This window comes from Panicum virgatum, chromosome 6K (assembly GCF_016808335.1).
Source record: "Panicum virgatum strain AP13 chromosome 6K, P.virgatum_v5, whole genome shotgun sequence".
In the NCBI taxonomy this organism is placed as follows: Eukaryota; Viridiplantae; Streptophyta; class Magnoliopsida; order Poales; family Poaceae; genus Panicum; species Panicum virgatum.
Window position 1 is genome coordinate 10575486 of NC_053141.1, and position 21272 is coordinate 10596757.

The following is a 21272-nucleotide window of genomic DNA, read 5'->3' on the forward strand; positions in this document are numbered from 1 at the left end:
CTTCGTGGGCCGTGCCAGCCCGAGCCCGGCTAGGCATCTGCACCAGGCTGTCACTCTCTCAACTCAGAATGATTTCAAGATTTCAAATCTAAAATTCAAAATCACAAAAGATCACAAAACAGAAGCACATTTCATGATAACAAATTTATTGAGCTGTTTTGGGTGCTGCCTCGTTAAAAACCTTTGTAGGTAAAACCCCACACCTCGTGAGGACAAAACCCTACAAAGGAAAAGAGTACAGCCAGCTCTAAATGTTCAAATGTTCATCACAAGTTCAAGTCTACAGTCCACAGTCCACACTACATAGTTATACAGATTCAACATCTAGATATAAGTTTTCAAATGATTCTTCAAGTTCTTCATCCTCTATGAGATGCTGAAGTCTTGCATCGGCTTGCTCCCAGTCCTTGATCAGAGCCAACATCTCCACGACCTCAGGGCCCAGACGGCGTCGTCGCTCCTCGATAATCCTGCCAGTCATACTAAATGCAGATTCTGATGATATTGTTGAAACAGGAACAGTCATTACATCTCTAGCTAGAATTGAAAGAACAGGATATGATAGCTTATGCTCATGCCACCAGTTCAAGATATTGAAATCATCATCATACTGGTTAACAGTATCACTGTCCAGGTAGACAGACAATTCAGAACCAGATGATAGAGAAGCACCAGAAGTTGCAGCTTGCAACAGAGCACTAGCAGAGGTTCTTCTATGCAAGGAGGAAGTAGAACCAGAACCAAGACTAGTAACAGAACCAAGAGTAGTACCAGACAAACTAGAACCAGAAGAAGAAGACTCACCACCAAAGATTCTTCCCCAAGCAGTTTTTCTCTTACCTGTAGGGCCTGGTTGGGCAGCCCTTTGCAACCTTACACCACCAAACTTCTCATCATACTTAGCAAAAATAACAGACAACTCAGCTCTTACCTCAGTCAAGTAGCATGAGTAATCATTACCATTAAGCTGAGATAGAAGTCTAAGAACATTGGTGAAACCTTTCAGCTTAGCCCTAGGGTCTAGTATAAATGCAAAGGAGTAGAGCATGGGTATGTCACACCAGTATTGCAAGAACTTATCTTTCATAGGAACCACAACTGATCTTAAGTCTCTATCATTTTCATAATTATTTAGATGGCTAGCTATCTCAAGAACATGATGCAATATTAATGGAGATGTGGGGTAATAAACACCAGACATAACAACAGTGGAATCATAGAACTGTTCAAGGAATTCAAAAAAATTTTCAGCAACATACCAGTGCTGGTCTGTCAGGAGTGGCTGACCATCAACCAAAGGATGCTGAGTAGTGATGAAAACAGAGAATGTGGCCTTATGGGGCAGGAGATGTTTTAACATAAGATAGGTAGAATTCCATCTCACATCCATATCCAAGCCAAATTTGCGAGGTCTTTCACCAACAGCAATGCAATATGACTTGTATGCAGCAATGCGCTGGTTAGATGAGTTTAGAAATGATATAGCAGATCTAAATGCACCAAGCATTGGCTTAAACACTTCAAGACCAGCCTTAACAATAAGATTTATGATATGACAAGCACATCTTTGATGCAGGAACAAGCTACCAACATAACCAGACAAAACAGGATTAAGTTGATTAATAGCCCTAGTATTAGCAGCAGCATTGTCCAGTGTAACAGCAAAGATTTTATCAGTTAACCCATAATCAGCAATAACAGAAGTAATACGCTCAGCAATATTCTCAGCATTGTGAGACACATCAATCAACCTGAGACCTAAGATCCTTTTCTCTATTTGCCAATCAGCATTCACAAAATGAGCGACCACACTAAGGTAATCCTCCTTAGCATTGCCAGACCAGATATCAGAAGTAAGAGCAACAGAGGATACAGACTTCAAGCACTCAACAAGCTGAGCACGACGTTCAGTGAAGTACTTGGCAAAATCTCTAGTGGTTGTTTGCCTAGACACCTTAGCAAATTTAGGATTATGAGCAGTAGTAATGTACTCTTCAAAAGCATCAGACTCACCAATGCAAATAGGCAGGTCAAGACGAGCAATTAACCTACACAACTCAGTACGAGCTACTTCTGGTTTGTACTCCCAAAGGTGCACAGAGCCATCAGGATTAAACTTAAGTTGAGTTTGAGTCATGGCATTACGAGATTTCAAAACAGGGCATATAGGAATGTGCCGCTTCAAGTGACCAGTACCATGGGTTGATTTACCAGTGAGGTTTTTCTTGCAATGCTTGCATCTAGCACCAGTTCGACGTTCCTTACCATCAATTACCTCATAGATCTCATCAAAGTCTTTCCAGACCTTGGAGGTGGACGCCCTCCTCTTCCTGGTCGAGCCAGACTCAGTGGCAGCGGCGGTGCTCGCGCTGCCAGTGCCAGATCCAGCGGCCGTCCCCTGAGGAAGGCCTTCTGGATCCAGGTCGATGGCAGCATTGCTCCCAAACAACTCAGCGGCATCCGCAGACAGGTCATCCTCATCATCTCCGCGAAAGCCCATCGACCGCAACTCATTGTTGTAGGAGTCGTCGGCGACCATCGCCGGTCTTCGGTCCCTCACGGCCTGCACAAGGAGGAGAGACTGTGAGGGGGATTCGTGAGGAAGAATGAGAAGAAAGGCGAGTTCTGACTTACCTTTTGCCGGAGCACCGAAGACCGAAGTTGCCGTCGACGCCCTCACCGGAGTTGCAGGCCACACAGACTCGCAAAGAGGGGAGAGGAGGATTCGTGAGGAAGAAGTAGAAGAAAGGAGAGGGGAGGAGGTGAGGGCCTGAGGGGAGCGGCGGATCTGACCGAGCAGAGTCGGAGGAGGTCCACTGGAGCGGCGGATCTGTCCGAGGAGAGGCGGAGGAGGTCGGAGAGCGGCGGATCTACGCGGGAGAGGTGGGGCGCAGGTCGGGGTGGAGCGGATCTGGCGAGGAGCGGGGGAGGCGGAGAGGAGGAGGAGACGAGGCGGCGGCCAGGCGGGCGGGGAATGGAGGGGCCTAGGGTTACCAGCGATCCGCGCGACAGGAGGGGGTCGGAGAGCGACGGATCTACGCCGGAGCGGTGGGGTGGACGGTGGAGGTCGGGGACTCGGGGTGGAGGCGTGGAGCGGATCTGGCGAGGAGCGGGGGAGGTGGAGCGCGGAGGAGACGAGGCGGAGCCACGGAGGAGAATGGAGGGGGGTTAGGGTTACCAGCGCCCGCGGCCGCCCCCTCCCCCTTATGTGGCCGGCCGGCTTGGGCTGGCGGGCTTCGTGGGCTTCGTGCTCACGGGCCGGCCCACGTGCCGAGTCGGGCCGGACGCTAACCGTGCCGGGCCGGGCCGGCCCACGTGCCTGCGGCGCGGCCCAGGCACGGCACGACGCCCGTGCCGGGCCGGCCCGGGCCCGGCACGACGCCCGTGCCGGGCCGGCCCGGGCCCGTTTACCTCCGTGCCGGGCCGGGCCGTGTACCGAGCCCAATTCTCGTGCTTCGGGCCGGCCCACGGCCCACGGGCCTGATGGAAAACTATAGAGCTGCCCCTCGACACCCTGTCGTGCGTCTTGGCCAAGCTCGACCTCTTCGACATCCTCATGGACGCGGGCCTCGTGTGCCACTCGTGGCTCCGCGCGGCCAAGGCGCCTTCCCTGTGGCGGCGCGTGGACATGGCAAGCCACAAGCTCGTCGAAGAGAAGTATAGATCCGGAGACAGCGGCGTCCTGTGCGCCATGGCGAAGCTGGCCGTCGACCGCTCCGGCGGCCAGCTCCTGGAGTTCTCCGGAAGCCGGTTTCCTACTACCGAGCTCCTCAACTAAATTGGAGACAGGTATGTATCTAATCTGTTCCAGCACAAGATTACTTTTCCCTTGAATTCTGAAAGAGATGTTCTTGGACTCTTTGTATGCTTCCGTCCAATGGCAGAGCCACTAGTATGTGACGGCAGCCTACCTAGCCACACTTGTTCTTATAATTTTTTCAGACAGGATCATTTTCTATGCTCAAGTCACATTCATTTTCAAGTGAGTAAACTACATAGTCATCTAAAATTGCCGGTCTTTTTTTGCCTTACAGACCTTATCACTATGTTTTCTTCCAGTACTTCACTTTCATTTGTGCTTTGTACATTGTTAGCCGGTTCAGGGATTATCTTTTTAGCAGTGTTGTTAGGCTGTGACACAACAACGCTAGGAGAGTGTTGGACTGAATTTCATTGATATCCACTTTTCGTGGATTTTTCACTCCCACTGATCCCACCACTCTCAATGAACCGAGCGTTTCCTGTCCCAACAATTCGTGTACTATGGTTAGGACAATAAAATCTGTAACCCTTTGACTTTTCAGGATAACCAATGAAGTAACCGCTAATGGTCCTTGCATCAAGCTTCTTTTCGTGTGGATTGTAAATCCTTACTTCTGCTGAGCAGCCCCAAATATGCAGGTGCCTTAAACTAGGTTTCCTTCCTGTCCACAGTTCATAAGGATCCTAACATATTTTATTGTTAGGCCGCCGAGTGTTACACAATTGTTTTTTCCATTCACTGGCAATTACTGCTCAATCATGTGTAAAATTGCACACTTGAGGTTTGCATGGAGTGCTGCCACTCCTGATTCTGCGCAATGTGCAGATCAAGGGTGTTCTGAATGTTACTGCCCTGAATGTCGAGGTGGTCCATCCTCCGGTAGATTTCACCCAAGTCCCCTCGAGAGGAGACTGAGCGGCGGAATCGGGCTGGAGGAGGTAGACCGCTCGATCCGAAGGACTGTGAGTGGTAAGCACAATGTCTCTCCTCTCGAACGCACCACTGATCGCTAGGCGCATCTTGCCAAGCTGATCTTCCGGCACCACGTGGAGGAGGCTGGGTCCAACCGGGGGCATCCCTAATCGGATCCTACTCTTCTTCGTGGTATGCCGGGTATGCCGATGATGATGCTTCTTGTCACGCCTCTCGTGCCTCCCGTGCCATCCTTCTTGTCACCCTGCAAGACGCATGCAAATCCTCTACCGTCTGGAGAGGGATGGTTAGCTCATGGCAGTTATACAACTGAAAATCTGGGTTAGGTAACCGGATTTCAGTTGCATAGCTGCTAAAGAAAAATACTAGTGAACCATCTGGGATATGCCCCTGGAACAAGTATGTCTCATCAATGAAAGATCGGTGCGTTTCAATGTAAGAAATTTCAGCATTAGAAAGAGCACCAACTCCATGAGCAATACGAGTAACAAGTGAAGTACACTCAATTGGTCCGGTCAGCTTAATATTTTCTAACCATTGGCGAATCATAGGTTGCACATGTGATACTTTCATTTTATTAACCATGGCAAACAAGAGAGCAAGTTCATCTTCACGAACAATTCTAATATCAGCTCTGGGGAACAGAGTTATGCCAAGCCACTTATGCATGAGCCTCAGAGTAGGATTATGGATGTCATTAGTTCTAGGCCTCTTACAAGTTGGTTCACCCGAGATAGTTTGCCAGAAACCTTACCTGACAAAACCAGGAGTTGCGTTCCTGAATTTTGTTTTGCAAATACTGTCAAAGCCCAGGAGTTGGTTTAATTCCCCCCAAGCAGGAGTATACTCGATACGAAACAAGCGGAAGGAAATACCATCATCTACTTCCCGGAGGGTGCAAAGAAATTGTATGGTAAGTAAGCACGAACCCGACTCACTTACACATGCAGAAATCTTCCCAACCTATGGCATGCCAAACAGTAGTGAATTCATCCATACCTATTTTGTGGTGCAGTTCCGGGTCGAATGCGCGGGTGTGAGCAAAATGCCTCTCCTTGAGCATGTTGTAGGCGGCTCACGGCTTCCGCAGATGTCGAGGTCGGATTCCTCCACGAGCCTTGTTGTAGCGTTCGCCTCCGTCATGGGTACGTCGGACGTATGCCCGGCGGAAGGGAACATACTCGGGCCATCGCGGCGGCGGCTTGCGCTTGAGCTTGAGCTTGAACTTAAGCTTCTCCAGAACAAGCTCACCATCTTCTTCTTCATGCTTGACATCGTGAACACAATAAGCACACAAGGCAAACTCCAGCGGGGGTGAGAGATGAAACGGAAAGAGGGCGACCCGCCGGTTAGCCTTGCACTAGCAACAAAGGCAACTTGTGATGCAAATGCAAACCAAAATAAAGATGGGCAGAATTTCAGCTAGGAATCAACTTGCCACACTACTAAGACGAACTAGAGAGCAAGAGAGCAATTGGAGGGGTAGTGAAAATAGAGTGAAATGGTGTGCATCACCCAACGGCTAGTTATGACATGTGGTGCCCACTAGCCGTTGGGTGGCCGAAGGGGGAGGCCAACGGCCACATCCCTGGGCGGGCCCCCTCAGCCCCATCTTTTGCAGGTGCAGCCCAACGTCTAGGAGGGTGGATCCCAGCACAATTTTTCCAAAAGATAAATTTCTATCTTGCCCAGAAATTCATTTTAGTAGAAGATTAATTCTAGAAAATTACTCCCACTATGTTCTAATTATTTTTAAATTTTAATGGTAAGAATAAAAATTCTAACATGCAAAATTGGGAAAAGTAAACATGATGATACATGGAAAAATTTAAAATTTGAAATTTAAATATGAGATACATACCATTTACCTGTGGTGAGGGCGTCATCATTTTTCCGGTCCGGCGAGCAAGACCACACCTCCGATGTGTTTAGCTTGATGAAGCGGCATCCTGGCTCGGAGGTGAGGGCATAGGTGCCGACTTCTTCTTTCGCCACACCTTCTTGGTTTCAGGTGTGGTCGGAGGCTTCTTCCCTGCTGGGGCGGCAGGCTTTTTAGCCCACAGTCCCGGCCTTGCAGTTGCCGGCTTAAGACCCTGACATGGCCTCTGCATCCCTTCTTTCTCCAGGAAAGTCTTCATGAAGGTGATGAGGCTGTCTTCTTTGGGTGGCGTCAATTCGACTTCTTGGATATTCTTTGGGTTCGACTCGTATTTGATCTTGATCATAGCACATTTCTCCGTCCTTGGCTGGAACTCAAATTTCTCCTCCTTGTCATTGAGGTGGAGGCGGATTTCTCCGGCCCCTACATCAATGTTCGCCTCCGCGGTTATAATTTTTAACTTTTATTATCGGATGATGTCAGAAAGTAGTAAAAATTAACATTTTGCTTTTTAACATGACATTAAATTATTTAATAAGAGATAATATACTTGGGTACAATACAATTGTGGTTATATATGGATTAAAATTTAAAATTATTGGGAAAGTAAACCTTTTCAATTACTTGGAGTCCTCACTGAAAATAGTATGTAGATATGATTGTCCCTTACATGCAGTGAATAATCATCATGTGTAACTATTATTGGGAAAATAAGCCTCTCAATTACTTGGAGTCCTCGTCACTGAAATAGTATGTAGATATATATGATTGTCCCTTTCACATCTTGTGAACAATCATTGTGTGTATCTTATATTAATAATATTAAATTGGAAAATTCACAACTATTTTATTGCTAAAACAAAGTAATAATAATATTTACAATATTACAGTTATTCCATCATAGAAATTGTTCATGTGGCAATAATAAAATCAGGTAAAAAAATAAGAACTCTTATTGGGTTTGCGGATGGTCAGGGTTATTAGATAATTACCCATGCTCTAGCTTGTCTAGGTTCTACGCTGGTAGGGGCTCTTGCTCCTACTCAGTCAAGGCTGCCTCGTCAATGTTAGGCGGCAAACACTATTGTGTATAGTAGCAGCTGCAGTTGGCAGTATGGTAGCAGTAGTGACTAGTAGTAGCAGCAGTAGCTAGTAGTGGTAGAGGCTGCATAACACTATAGCGCCTTACCTTGTAAATGCTCACCTTGACTACTTGTGTCTATAAAAGGAGAGAGCAGCTGCAGCTCACAGATTAAGCAGCTCCACTTTGTGTGCTCTTCCTGAGTCCTTCTTCTTCCTCTCATCTTCTTCCTCCACCTGCAAGCAAGAAGGTGTTGTGTGTGTGTGAGGGAGTGCCAACAAGTGGTATTCAGAGCTTGAGTGTTCGACCTTGGTGGCCATGGCCTCCCTGGATCGTGAGCATGGGCGCGGGCGTTCTCAGGAGTGTGGCCGTGGGCGCCAAACGACGTACGTCGTGAAGAAGACATTGCGGGACGTCGGCGGCGCGCAGTACCCCATGCTCACTCGCACGAACTACGTCGAGTGGGTGGTGCTGATGAAGGTCATGCTCAAGGTGAGGCGCCTGTGGGCGGCGGTGACCGTGGGCACCGCCGACGAAGAAGACGACCAGTCGGCCATGGAGGCCATTCTCAAGTCGGTGCCGACCGAGTACGTCGTCCCGCTCGGCGCCAAGGACTCCGCCAAGGAGGCGTGGGAGAGCCTGGAGACGATGCAGCTCGGTGGCGACCGCGTGCGCAAGGCGAAGGCGCAGCAGCTCCGGCGGGAGTATGAGGCTATCGCGTTCCGCGATGGCGAGGCCATCGAGGACTTTGCGCTGCGGCTCACATCTCTAGTGAGCCAGTTAGCACAGCTCGGCGTCAACATCGGCGAAGAGGAAGCGGTGGCAAAGTATCTCTGCGTCGTGCCGCCGCGATTCGCGCAGATTGCGCTCTCGATCGAGACGCTGCTCGACATGAGCACGCTCTCGATCGAGGAAGTCACCGGGCGGCTCAAGGCGGTCGAGGATAGCGCGGAGGCCCCCGCACGACCGCCGGCGGCTAGCTACTGCTCACGGAGGAGCAGTGGGCAGCGCACCTGCACGAGAGGAAGCAGGGGGAGGGCTCCTCTGTTTCGCGCAGCAGCGGCAGAAGCGGCGCGTGCGGCAGGCGGCGCGGCAAGCCACGGCGGAAGGCGGAGGGCCCCGGCAAGGACGGTGGAGATCGAGCCGCCGACAAGGATCGTTGCCGCAATTGCGGCAAGATCGGGCACTGGGCTCGCGACTGCAAGGAGTCGCGGCGCTAGGAGCGGGCGCACCTCGCCCAGGATGACGAGAAAGAGCCTGCACTGCTCATGGCGCAGGTCTGCGCCATCAACACCGAGGCAGAGGACAGCGGCGGGCGCGTCGAGCTCGATGAGCCGTGCGCGCGGGTCAACCTCGGGGGAGCAGAAGAGGAGGCAGAGGAACAATGGTACCTCGACACCGGCGCGAGCAACCACTTGACCGGAAATTGCGCGGCCTTCTCCGAGCTTGACATCGAAGTCGTCGGCACCGTGAAGTTCGGGGACAACTGCGGCGTCGACATCCAGGGGCGTGGCACGGTCATGTTCCAGTGCAAGAATGGCGAGCACAAGGCGCTGATGGATGTGTACTACATCCCCAAGCTCCGGAGCAACATCGTCAGCATTGGCCAGCTCGACGAGCGAGGCTGCCAGGTGCTGATCGACGGCGGCGTGCTCCGGATCAGGGACCGCGAGCGGAAGCTGCTCGCCAAGGTCGAGCGCGGCAGGAATCATCTATACACCTTGGCGCTGCGCATTGCGCGCCCGGTGTGCTTGGCGGCAAGGTGCGACGATGCGGCATGGCCCTGGCACGCGTGCTTCGGCCATTTGAGCTTCGATGCTCTGGCCAGGATGGTGCAGCAAGGCATGGTGCGAGGGCTGCCACTGATCGAGCATGCCGGCGAGCTGTGCGACAACTGCCTTACCAGGAAGCAAAGGAGGCTGCTGTTTCCCAAGAAGGCGAGCTACCGCGTTGGCGACACCCTCGAGCTCGTCCACGGCGACCTCTGCTGGCCAATCACGCTGGCAACGCACGGCGGGAGGCGCTACTTCCTGCTCCTGGTGGACGATTGTAGCCGCTTCATGTGGCTGCACCTCCTGTCGAGCAAGGATGAGGCGCCGGCGGCGATCAAGGAGTTCCAGGCGCAGATGGAGACGAAGATGGGGAATAAGCTACACGTGCTGTGGACGGATCGCGGTGGCGAGTTCACCTCGGTCGAGTTCGGCCTCTACTGCACAGGACAGGGCGTTGAACGCCACCTCACGGCGCCGTACTCGCCGCAGCAGAACGGCGCCGTGGAGAGGAGGAATCAGACGGTGGTCGGCATGGCTAGGAGCATGCTGAAGGCCAAGAAGATGCCGGCGGCGTTCTGGGGCGAGGCGGTGAGCACGGCGGTGTTCATCCTGAACCGCGCGCCCACCAAGAGCCTAAAGGGCACGACGCCATTCGAGGCTTGGCATGGGAGGAAGCCGGACGTGTCCTTCCTCAGGACATTCGGCTACGTCAGGCACGTGAAGAAGACGATGCCCAACCTCGCCAAGCTGGAAGACAGGAGCACTCCCATGGTGTTCCTAGGGTACGAGTGCGGGAGCAAGGCTTATCGGCTCTATGACCCGGCCAGCAGCAAGGTGGTCGTGTCCCGCGACGTCGTCTTCGATGAGGCGGCGTGTTGGGGCTGGGAGTCCGGCGATGGGGAAGCGATGCCAGGCGGACTGAGCAGCTCTTTCACCGTCGAGTACATGGTGTACTCCGGTGCCGGGGAGCTGGCTCACGACGAAGGGGAAGCAACACCCTCGAGCAAGTCGCAGGGGACACCCTCGAGCGAGTTGCAGGGGGCACCCTCGAGAGCGGCACAGGTGACACCCTCGAGCGAGGCGGAAGGGACACCCTCGAGCGAGGCGGAAGGGACACCCTCGAGCAAGGCGCAGGGGGCACCCTCGAGCAAGGCGCAAGGGGCACCCTCGAGCGAGGCGCAGGGGACACCCTCGACCGCGGGGCAGGGGACTCCAATCTCCGCCGCAACGAGCACCGTTTCGTCGATTCGCTTCGTCACGCCTCCGCCGAGCGCATCCCCGAACATCGATGCCGATTACTCCAGCGAGTCACTCCGATTCCGTCTGGTGGATGACATCGTTGGCATAGGGAGTCCGCCCGGGCAGGCGGCCCATGTGCTGGATGACCTCGAGCTGCATCTGGGCAGCGCAGAGGAGCCACCAAACTTCGCCGCAACAGAACAGGAGGCACGGTGGCGGGCGGCGATGCTGGAGGAGATGGCGGCGGTGGAGGAGAACTGCACGTGGGAGCTGGTGGATCCGCCGGCCGGTTGCCGGCCAATTGGACTCAAGTGGGTGTTCAAGATGAAGCGGAACGAGCGCGGTGAGGTGGTGCGGCACAAGGCGCGGTTCGTCGCCAAGGGATTCGTGCAGCGCGAGGGCATCGACTTTTCGAGGAAGTCTTTGTGCTGGTGGCGCGCATGGAGTCCGTGCGCTTGCTGTTGGCGCTGGCGGCGGTGAGGTGCTGGAAGGTCCATCATCTGGATGTGAAATCGGCATTCCTCAACGGAGAGCTCGCCGAGGAGGTGTACGTGCAGCAGCCGCCAGGATTTGTCATCGCCGGCGAGGAGCACAGGGTGCTCCGCCTACGCAAGGCCCTGTACGGGCTGCGTCAGGCACCGCGCGCGTGGAACATCAAGCTCGATGCCAGCCTCGCGTCGCTCGGCTTCACCAAGTGCGCCATCGAGCACGCCCTCTACACACGGCGGTCGAAGGGAGGCCTGGTGATCGTCGGCGTGTACGTCGACGACCTCATCATCACCGGAGCTGAGCAGCGGGACATTGACGCATTCAAGGAGAAGATGAAGTCGATGTTCCGCATGTCAGACCTCGGTCTGCTCACCTACTACCTCGGTATTGAGGTGGAGCAGACCGGAAATGCCATCACGCTCCGCCAGAGCTTCTACGCGAGGAAGCTGCTGGAGCGGAGCGGATTGGGCGAGTGCAGGGCGTGCCAGATGCCCATGGGGGAGAAGGTGAAGCAGTAAAAGGACAACACTGCCCTCTTGGTGGACGCCACGAGCTACCGGAGCATCGTCGGCGCATTGCGTTACCTCAGCACACGCGGCCGAACATTGGGTTCGCCGTGGGGTACGTGAGCCAGTTCATGGCGGAGCCGCGGGAGGATCACCTCGCCACGGTCAAGCATCTGCTCCGCTATGTGGCAGGGACGCGCGACTACGGGCTCGTCTACCCAAGGAGGAGCAGGGGAGAGCTGGAGCTGATTGGGTTCAGCGACAGCGACATGGTGGGCAACATTGATGGACGAAGGAGCACGACTGGTGTGCTCTTCTTCCTTGGAGCGTGCCCGATCTCCTGGCAATCGATGAAACAAAAGGTCGTTGCGCTGAGTACTTGCGAGGCAGAGTACATTGCGGCGGCGACGGCATGTTGCCAGGGAGTTTGGCTGGGGCGGCTGCTGGTAGAGCTCACCGGAGAAGAAGCTCGGGCACCCGTCCTGATGGTGGACAACCAGTCCGCCATCGCCTTAGCAAAGAACCCCGTCCACCACGACCGGAGCAAGCACATCGACACCAAGTATCACTTCATTCGTGATTGCGTCGACGGTGGACAGATCAAGCTCGAGTATGTCGAGACAGCTCGACAGCTCGGGGACTTCCTCACCAAGCCACTTGGGCGCGTTCGACTTACAGAGTTGAGGACCAAGATTGGAGTTGAGGAGATCAAGCAAGAGCAGTGCAATTAGGGGAAGAATTGTTAGATAATTACCCTTGCTCTATCTTGTCTAGGTTCTACGCTGGTAGGGGCTCTTGCTCCTGCTCAGTCAAGGTTGCCTCGTCAATGTTGGGCGGCAAATACTATTGTGTATAGTAGCAGCTGCAGTTGGCAGCATGGTAGCAATAATGACTAGTAGTAGCAGCAGTAACTAGTAGTGATAGAGGCTGCATAACACTATAGCGCCTTGCCTTGTAAATGCTCACCTTGACTACTTGTGTCTATAAAAGGAGAGAGCAGCTGCAGCTCACAGATTAAGCAGCTCCAGTTCGTGTGCTCTTTCTGAGTCCTTCTTCTTCCTCTCATCTTCTTCCTCCACCTGCAAGCAAGAAGGTGTTGTGTGTGTGAGGGAGTGCCAACAAGGACGTGAGCTTTCATTCAGATCGAATGCTGGAAATAAAATGATGATTGGCTTCACCACATGTGAGAGAAATAGCAATTAATAATTCTTAGTGGGTTGCACTTATATATATATATATTCCATACCCGAGCCCGTCCAGGCACCGTCCGAGCACGTCTGGCGCGGGGGCGGGGTGCGGCTGGTTTTTTCCTCCCTCACGGCTTTTTTTCTCTCGTTGGTTTTCCTCCCCCTCTAGCGGTTTTCCTCAACGTCCCAGGTGCGCACGACAGGATGGGTTGCTGAAACTCGCAAACAATTCTGGGATTGATCGTCAAAATCACGGCGAACTTCGACGGGACCGTCGGCGATCAATTCGTACAGGAGCACACGACTGCGATCTCGCTGGCTGCTAGCGAGGTGAGGCACGGAAAGCCAGAGGGTCCTTGCGTCGACGGTGTGGAGGCCGTCCCTGTCCGTCTTCACCCTCGTCAAGGCCGTCCTACGACTGCCGCTGGCGAGTCCGCTGGCGAGCCCCCCTGAACGGGAGCCCCCCTCACCGGAGCAGCGTGGACGGTGATGCCATCCGGGCGCCTCCTCGCCAGAACCTGCGGCAGCGTCTCTAGCTTGTCAATAGGTATGGTAAAATTGATCTGTTACCTTCTCTGGCAGAAGCCTGATGCAAGCACGTCATCTTCTCCTTGTTTATTGGTCTCAATTGATGGTGAAAACAGATGTGTAGTCCCTCACTGGAGTCTGCCAATCTCTCGCTTCTGCAATCTGGAGTCGCATGCAATCGGTAATGTAGTATCTATTAGAGAAAAGGCAAAGAGCCCCTAGCTAGCTTGCTAGCTGCTGCACGCGCGCCTTATTCATGTATACACATCACTGAAATTATATTCGAATCTAGTAATAAACATTGCTAGTAGATGGAATTTTTTATTCATATGTTTTTTCTTTTAAAAATTAGTATACCTTGGAAGGTACTAATAATATCAGTAATCATACGTTTTTGTTACTAATAAACCCATCATTCTTGTGATCGTAGAAGCTAGCTAGCAAAGGAGACTCGGTAACCAAACAAATGCCATGACTCATCGCAGAAATCATTTATTTGATCACCACTGTTATGCAAGCTGCAGCGATAGTACCAGTACTGAAGAAACAACATCACGTCCACAACGACTTACAGCAGCGCATAACAGGTTTATTATCCGATTAGGCCACAAACGACAGAGCGCAGAACCGGGCAGCGACAGTGCGACACGTGAGGGCTGATCATTCGTGCCCCAGGAGTGCGAGGAGCATGCCCAGAGGCGGAGCTCCCCATCACGCAGGGTGGGGCAGCTGCCCCAGCTACTGGCGGAGCAGAAGCGCAGAACCTCCCCTCGGTCCCTCCCATGGCGTTCCAGGAAGCAGCGGCGCTATCTGCTGCTAGAGGTAGAAGACGGCGATACGGCATTGGGCCAGTGCCTGGCTAGTGGCTAGTAGGCCCATTTATTTTTGGCCCAGTGACTGCTGAATGAAGCTCGTGGCCCGACACCTCCTCTCCTTTCAGTCAATCCTCTCGGCCGCTTGACAGCTCGCCGGCCGCCGCCAGCCGGCTCCTTGCGGCCATGCTCCCTTCCCTGCATCCCCTCCCTCGGTCCCTCCATCTGCTGCTCCGCGCCTCCGCACTGTGCGCTGGCCGTGCCCCGGTCAGATTCATGGATGGGGAGGCGGTAGAGCAAGGGGCCAGCGGCGGCGTGGATGCTCCTGCTGGACACGGCCGGGGACGTGGAGTGTCAGCGGCGGCAACAGCACCAGGCAGCAAGGGTAATGCAGCCGGGCTATCTACTCTATCTTCACCGAGCCAAAAACATTTCAGAAGATATGAGCTCTCGACCTCTCGTTTTGCTGCAGTCGCTTGCTAGTTGCTACACAGTGTGTCCCTCAAGTGTTCGTTGAAATGCCAATGCAAACAAGTGCACACTGTGTTTGGTGGAATGCTTGCCAAAGCCTTCCGTTCAGTTCGGAAGCCAATGGGAAACTATGGAATTGAGCAAGAGGAAGCAATTTCAGGTTGATAATAATGCCTAGGATAAATTTGGCAAAGTAGGTGATACTAAACCAAGGGATGGAGGGGGAGGGAGAGCTAGGAAGCGGCGGCTGTGGTTGGCATGCAGGGACAAAGGTGAGTTCTGCCCCAGCTAAAATTCCTGGCGAGCTCCGCCACTGAGCATGCCCTCGTAGTCGCTGCGACGGCACGATCCAGCGTGTTCCTCTTCTGGTACGCCTCCTTGATCAGCTTCAGGTCCACCTCCATGCGGGTCGGCGGGTGGTGATGACTCGGGTCAGGGAGCTCTCGTCCGTGCCTAGCCCCACGATCGCCTGCCTGGCGACCTTCTCGAAGTACATGTCGGGGCAGGTGAAGCACCGGATGATCGCCCGCAGTGTCTTCTTGTACTCGTCCTTGGGATTAGCCTTCAGATCCTGTCGAGCGCAGGCTTATTATGAAAAAGGTCGATGAGGAATTTGCTAGAAAGTAAGTAGTGAATCATGCGCATATTTTTGCTGAGAACACTAGAGGATCTGCGTAGTTGATATTTGTAGAATGATAGGTCATGCAAATGATACTTGCAGCTAGTGTACAGAACTGAAACTCTAAAACCAGCAAAACATCAAATGAACATAGCACTTTTACCGGATGTTTTGAATGGATATGAAAGCTGAGTAAACTTTCAGTTTATAATCACTGAATTTGCTGTTTCATAAACGTAGTACTTCTGACTTCAAAGTGGCAAGGTGCTTGCAGTGGCAGTTAGTATACTATTATTTGGGAAAAGAGAACATTTTCACAGACAACATGTTCCAGCACTAAAACACATGAGCTATCATGCAAATGTTTTTTAGCAGAAATTAGGAAGCGGTACTGTGAATCAATATAGTCAAGCTATGGCATGCATATCACATGAACATGTAACTCATTCTCTTAAAAAGACTAAGGAAATCTTAAAACGTTAAATGATCTATAAAGAAATTTCAACTATGTCCTATATAGTTCTGAACACGGATAGCATTGCCAAAGCGTCACGAAATTTCTATAACAAATACGAAACAGAACAAGCTGCAAATTAAATAAGATCAACAATCTGTCATAACGGATGCAACCAATCCACACATAAGCAACATGGGCTGAACACTAACTATTAGATAAATGCTGATCTTGAAAGGTGTAGGAACTAAAATGAGTAAACAGCTTGCCAAATGCTACACATGCTCCTTTCTAATTGGATGACTGAATAAACAGTATAAGAACAGAGTCGTATGGGCAAAAGCAGGCACGAGCTACTTTCCTTCAGAATATGAATGGATCATTTATATTGTGACGTTCGGCAGGTTGGAGCTGAAATACTGTGAGAGAAAAATACTATTATCTGGCTGGAGCTGGAATAATGTGAGAAAGAAACATTGTAGCCCAACAGCCGAACAACAACAACATAACCTTTTTTTCCCAAGCAAATTGGGGTAGGCTAGAGATGAAACCCGAAAGAACAACAGCCGAACACGATGAATAATTAATGTGGGTTGTGATACAAGTTAATGAGGGACAAAATGCAACCGCAGATGCAACTGTCTCATTGCACAACTGACTCATTCCGAACCCGCGCCCAGACCCCGATGCCGCACCACCGAAACCGCCCAGCTCGGTTCCTTACCGTCGCCGCTCCTTCTTCCCGAGACTCGCCCCCAATCCCGGCGCCCAGCTCGGATTCGCGCCCCCAATCCCGGCACGCAGTCGCCGCTCCCTCATCCAGAGAGACCCCAATCCCGGCGCCCAGCTCGGATCCTGACGGCGCCGCAGCAACCTGCCATCGGCGCTCCTTCATCCCCCAGACGCGTCCCCAACCCCGGCGCCGCACCACCCCCATCCCGGCGCGTCTCGGCCTCCCGTCGGCGACCCTCGCGCCGTCCCGGCGAAGTGCTGAACGGCCGGTTGCCGTCAGCCCCCCTCCCCCGGCGAGCTGCAGCATCCGTCCCGGCGAGCTGCAGCATCCGTCCAGCGCAATTGATCTAAGGGCGAGATACTTATAGTTCATTCTTTCTATTACTGGATTCATTCTGTCTATTACGCATCGTAGGTTCCCGCCGGCGAGGAGGACCTGCCGGCGCATGTGCCAGTGAGATGGAGCAGCCGGCACAGGTGCAGACTTATGAACTGGAGGTCATCCTGATGCCAATTTGAGTAAACCATGTGTCAATCTCGCCGTGGTCGATCTATTTTAGTTGTTCTTATTGGGACTACCCAGCAATGTGAAGGAAGGAGGTACCGCATCGGGATTTGACCATCTTCGTCGTCGATGATCCCCCCCCCCCCCCCCCCCCCCCCCTCATTGTCTTCTTTAATCAATTGTTTTTTGTGTTTTTGGGATCGTCAAGCACTGGCAAGAATCTTGCTAACACAGCCAGGTCTAGTCATGGCCTGCCATTTTTTTAAATCAATCCCCAGTAATAATCTCTCATGTTTAGTAATAATTTTTTTTTGTCTTTCAGATCCTTCAGATAACCCAATGCAAAGCACTATTCATAGCAAACCATTGTAAGTCTGCGCTGCTGTCCGGCCTTCCTCAGTGCCAAGCAGCTCGCTTATTATCTGTACTACCCATGGTTTTCTACACATTCGTCCTCACCGATGGAGTCTCCTGGTGCGTCAGTTTGTAATTCTTTCAATGCTTGTTTCATTCCTTCTGTGCCATGTGAAGATGTGTTTTGTGAACTGCTGTGTTTAGAAAATAGAAACTAGTGGTTTAGTATATCTATCCCATGCATTTTGCTAACTGAACTATCCTTTTGGTTAGTTTTAATAAATCCTGATGTCAGTATCTCTCCTATTTTTTCGTATATTGAACTTCATTGTCAGGTACCAGCTTCTGCTCGATTTGTGCAACTGATTATAATGTTAGATTAGCTATATGTTTTATGTATTTATAATATGCTGCTAAATTGATGTCAAGGCGAGATACTTATAGCTCTGTTTGTCTATTACTCTTAATTATGTGAAGTAGTCAAACTCATGTTTTTTTTTTATATATTTCCATGAATCAATATCCTTGTATGTGAAGAATCGCTGCCCTTACATACTGAACTCTTCAGTGAGTTCCATCACGGGACTGCTCAACTAGAAGGTCATATGTTCAGCAATTTTTTCTGCTGCTAATCAAGTTCTTGTTAAATAGGATCTTATTTTCCTCTGGTTGATTCAGCACGGCAGATCTGGTTTTTGATGGATACAAGAAGTAGCACGGGGAGAGGTAGCTGGATCTGGTTTTCTCTGGCCGCTAGAAGCCAGACCTGAATCATGTCGTCATCCTCTCCCTCCAAAATGCCTAGCCATCCCTCTTCAGTCTACATCGCTATCGCTCGCATCCATCCTTCTGCCTGGTAATATCTGTTTGCCAACCAATTCTTTTTAATTAATTAAAATAGCAGTGGTTTCACGTCTTGCAAGCTTTTGTGTTCTTTGTTTCTGGAGGTCCGTGCATGGATGCTAATCCCTTTTAGTTGTGATGCAGTCATGTTGAAAGATACTAACAATACAAATTCTCCCACAGCACTGAAGAATCAGGGCACAAGGGAATACGAGCCATAGGGTCAAGGATCTACAGAATACAGGTAGCTTTTTGTTTTTTTTTTGCCTCACCATCTCAAATTTCCCTCAGTGTGGTGTGATTATGTGCAATAGTTATAGGTGCTAGTTTGTCAAGTTCTGTAGATGTTGCAGGTGAACAAACATGTTATTATTTACTTTAACCGCAGTTTCCTGCAGCTGAACTGAGTTAAACTTGTTAGCCGGCAAATGATTGTAGTTAAGAACTAATCTTGCCAAGTAAATTCAAGGAAAGAAAATTGCATACCCTATGTACGGACATTTCTATTTGTCATAATGCACCGGTATACCTTTTTTAATACAAGATTAACTACATTATTGTGAGATCGAAGCCTGATTCTGTAGTGGATCTCATTGCTACCTGTCTTCATCATCACTGGCGAGTTTTCTGCTAGATCTAATGTTGCATTAATATTGCAAGCCACGCCAGCATGCTTGGGTTCATGTATGCTGCTACCACAGAGATGGCACTGCTCAAACAGTTTTTTTATGTGTTAATCTGTGTTCAGTTAACTTCACATTCAAGAACGGTGTGGTGTCCCAGGGCATTTGCACTGGGTACACTTTGATGGATCAGGGATTGAAAAAGTATGCCACTCTACTATTTCTGCATACCTCATAACTGACTGGCCTATCTAGTGTTTTTTAGTTTCAACATCCTTGCATATGCAGCGATATGATTTAAATTTCACCAAAATACTTTAGAAGTCTTGGTATAAGCAAATCTTGGTTAAAGTTATCAAAGAGGGTCAATATGTTTCAGCATATTTGACAGTTGTTTCTGACTGCTTGTTCCCAGTATGGCCCAGGTGGAATTCAAAGAATCCATGGTCAGGCTATAAACCGATTTCAGTCGCATCGCGTGGGCTGTTGATGTGCCAAAGTTTATCAGCTTTATAAAGAAGCTGCTCATGGCACCATGAGAAACTGCACCATGAGAAATTGTTTCTTTTCTGTTCCATTCCATGACACCAAATTCTCGGACATTTGCCAGTTAAAACTTATATTAATTAAATAGATGATCCTAAACAATTTTAGTAGATAATTCCATGGGTGTTCAGCAAACATCTTTAGATGCCTATACACTAATTTTTTTTTTGTTAACACTTGTACTTTTGCCGTAGTGCTTATGGTGTGCCCCTCTGTTTCACCTTGTTGCATTTTTAGGGTCCTCTTTATCAGGCAGATATGAATGGGTGCAATCTGTATGATAGAGCACTCTAAGGAACTTCAGAATCTTGTTAATGACGCTATTGACAAAGGTGGCGAAATTGCTGTCAGAGGGAGTTTTGGCAATCTTGGTGAAGATGCAGTTGATCAATTTTTCCCTCCAACTATCCCGGTGAATGTTAATCACACAATGAAAATTATGCAAGAAGAGGTAAGCTCGAGTTGATCTATGATTCTGTTTAGTACCAGTGATAATACTGTTAGTCTTAGCACTGTCTTTTGCTGATCAACAGGCATTTGGACCAATTCTACCAATCATAAAATTCAGTTCTGACGAAGAGGCTATTAAACTGGCAAAGGATTCAAAATTTGGTTTGAGAACCTTTTCTGGTTTACACCTGTTGCCTGGGCATTGAAATGAAATTGAAATTCTACTAACTATGGTTGTGCAAGGATGTGTCATGTGCTGCTCTTGGACACCATCGGTGTTGAGTGTCTGTGTGCGGTTGATAAATCTCAGCAGCTTCATCGGCATGTACAAAGTGTGGGGAAGAAAAGACCTTGTACTTTTGCTCCCCAAAAAAAAAAAAACTTCCACAAGCTCCTTGTATACTCAAATAGTTTGTGCTCATAAATAAAATCAATAAAAAAAACTTCCACAGCTTCATCGACATTTCCATGAGTAATCAATAAAATCTCTCTTTGCCCCAAAAAAAAAAGAGCTTCCGCAAGCTCCTTGTATGCTCAAATAGTTTGTGCTGATAAATAAAATCAGTAAATTAAATAGGCCTATGCAGCACGCAATGAACTAAATAATATTCAGGTGCAAGTGTTTCTAGTAGATGGAAAAAAAACGTTGCATGGCAAGCACTCAACAGTCAACACCCAGTCCTACGAGTAAAAAAAGAAAAAAAATAACAGCAGCAGAGAAGGGAACGTGGGCATTGGTGGGCGCTGCCGGTTGGGTGGACGGGCGGTGCGTCGTTCGCGGAAGAAAAAACCGGACGCAAGGGGATGAGGCGCGCGGAAAACCGGCCGTGGGCTGGCGCCTGGCGAGCGGGGCGCGATGGTCCCCGCGGAAGATGTAGTTGGGCATCAAGTAGATAAAAGGAGGCCTCCATAACTTCAACACCATTTAAACTTCCCCAGAACAGTCAAGCAAATGAAAATTGAAGCCAAGAGATCTTGCAGGTAGCAATATTCACATCACTGTGAGACAAATCAGTGAGACATGTTTAATAAGGAACTAGAAATTAGAAAGAACTGGGAGGGGGTTCTCACCGTGAGGCGAGTGGCGACGAGGCCAGCCAGGGCGGTGACGAGGATGGCTAGGGTGACTGGCGCGGGGAGGACACAAGCACTGGCAGCCAGGGTGAGCGGCTGATATACCAATTATACACTCTGCAGAGGATTGCACACTTTGTCTCACTGATTTATAATCAAACTATCATGACCTAGAACGAGCGTGTACGTATATATGCCTCATACTTATCATCATCCGCTGGCCGGCGGAGAAGATTTCTCACGGTCCATGCGCCGTGTAAGACTGGCCAACATCAACAACATGCTACGCCGCGCGCAACACCAAGTGTAGTAGTGCACGTACATGTCATCGCTCTACTGTAATCTATATGCTCTACAGTTACTAGCTCGGGTTGGAAACTTGGAATTGGAACCGGTCCACGGAACAATGCTG

At 50.5% G+C, this 21272-nt stretch overlaps 2 long non-coding RNA genes across 11 annotated transcripts; both read left to right on the plus strand.

The window, feature by feature from the left end:
- Positions 1-14301: 14301 nt before the first annotated feature.
- LOC120711703 lies at positions 14302-14804 on the plus strand. The gene is made up of 2 exons (XR_005690434.1): positions 14302-14574; positions 14662-14804. It is a non-coding gene; the product is annotated as an uncharacterized LOC120711703 (long non-coding RNA).
- Positions 14805-16397: 1593 nt separating this feature from the next.
- Positions 16398-20249, plus strand: LOC120711701. 10 transcript variants are annotated; one of them, XR_005690430.1, is made up of 8 exons: positions 16402-17065; positions 17179-17208; positions 17293-17444; positions 17862-17924; positions 18011-18180; positions 18351-18411; positions 19574-19787; positions 19870-20249. It is a non-coding gene; the product is annotated as an uncharacterized LOC120711701 (long non-coding RNA). The 10 variants fall into 10 exon arrangements; XR_005690425.1 differs by having other exon boundaries at positions 16403-17065; positions 18003-18180; XR_005690429.1 differs by having other exon boundaries at positions 16398-17208; positions 18003-18180; positions 18312-18411.
- The last annotated feature ends 1023 nt before the right edge of the window (positions 20250-21272 follow it).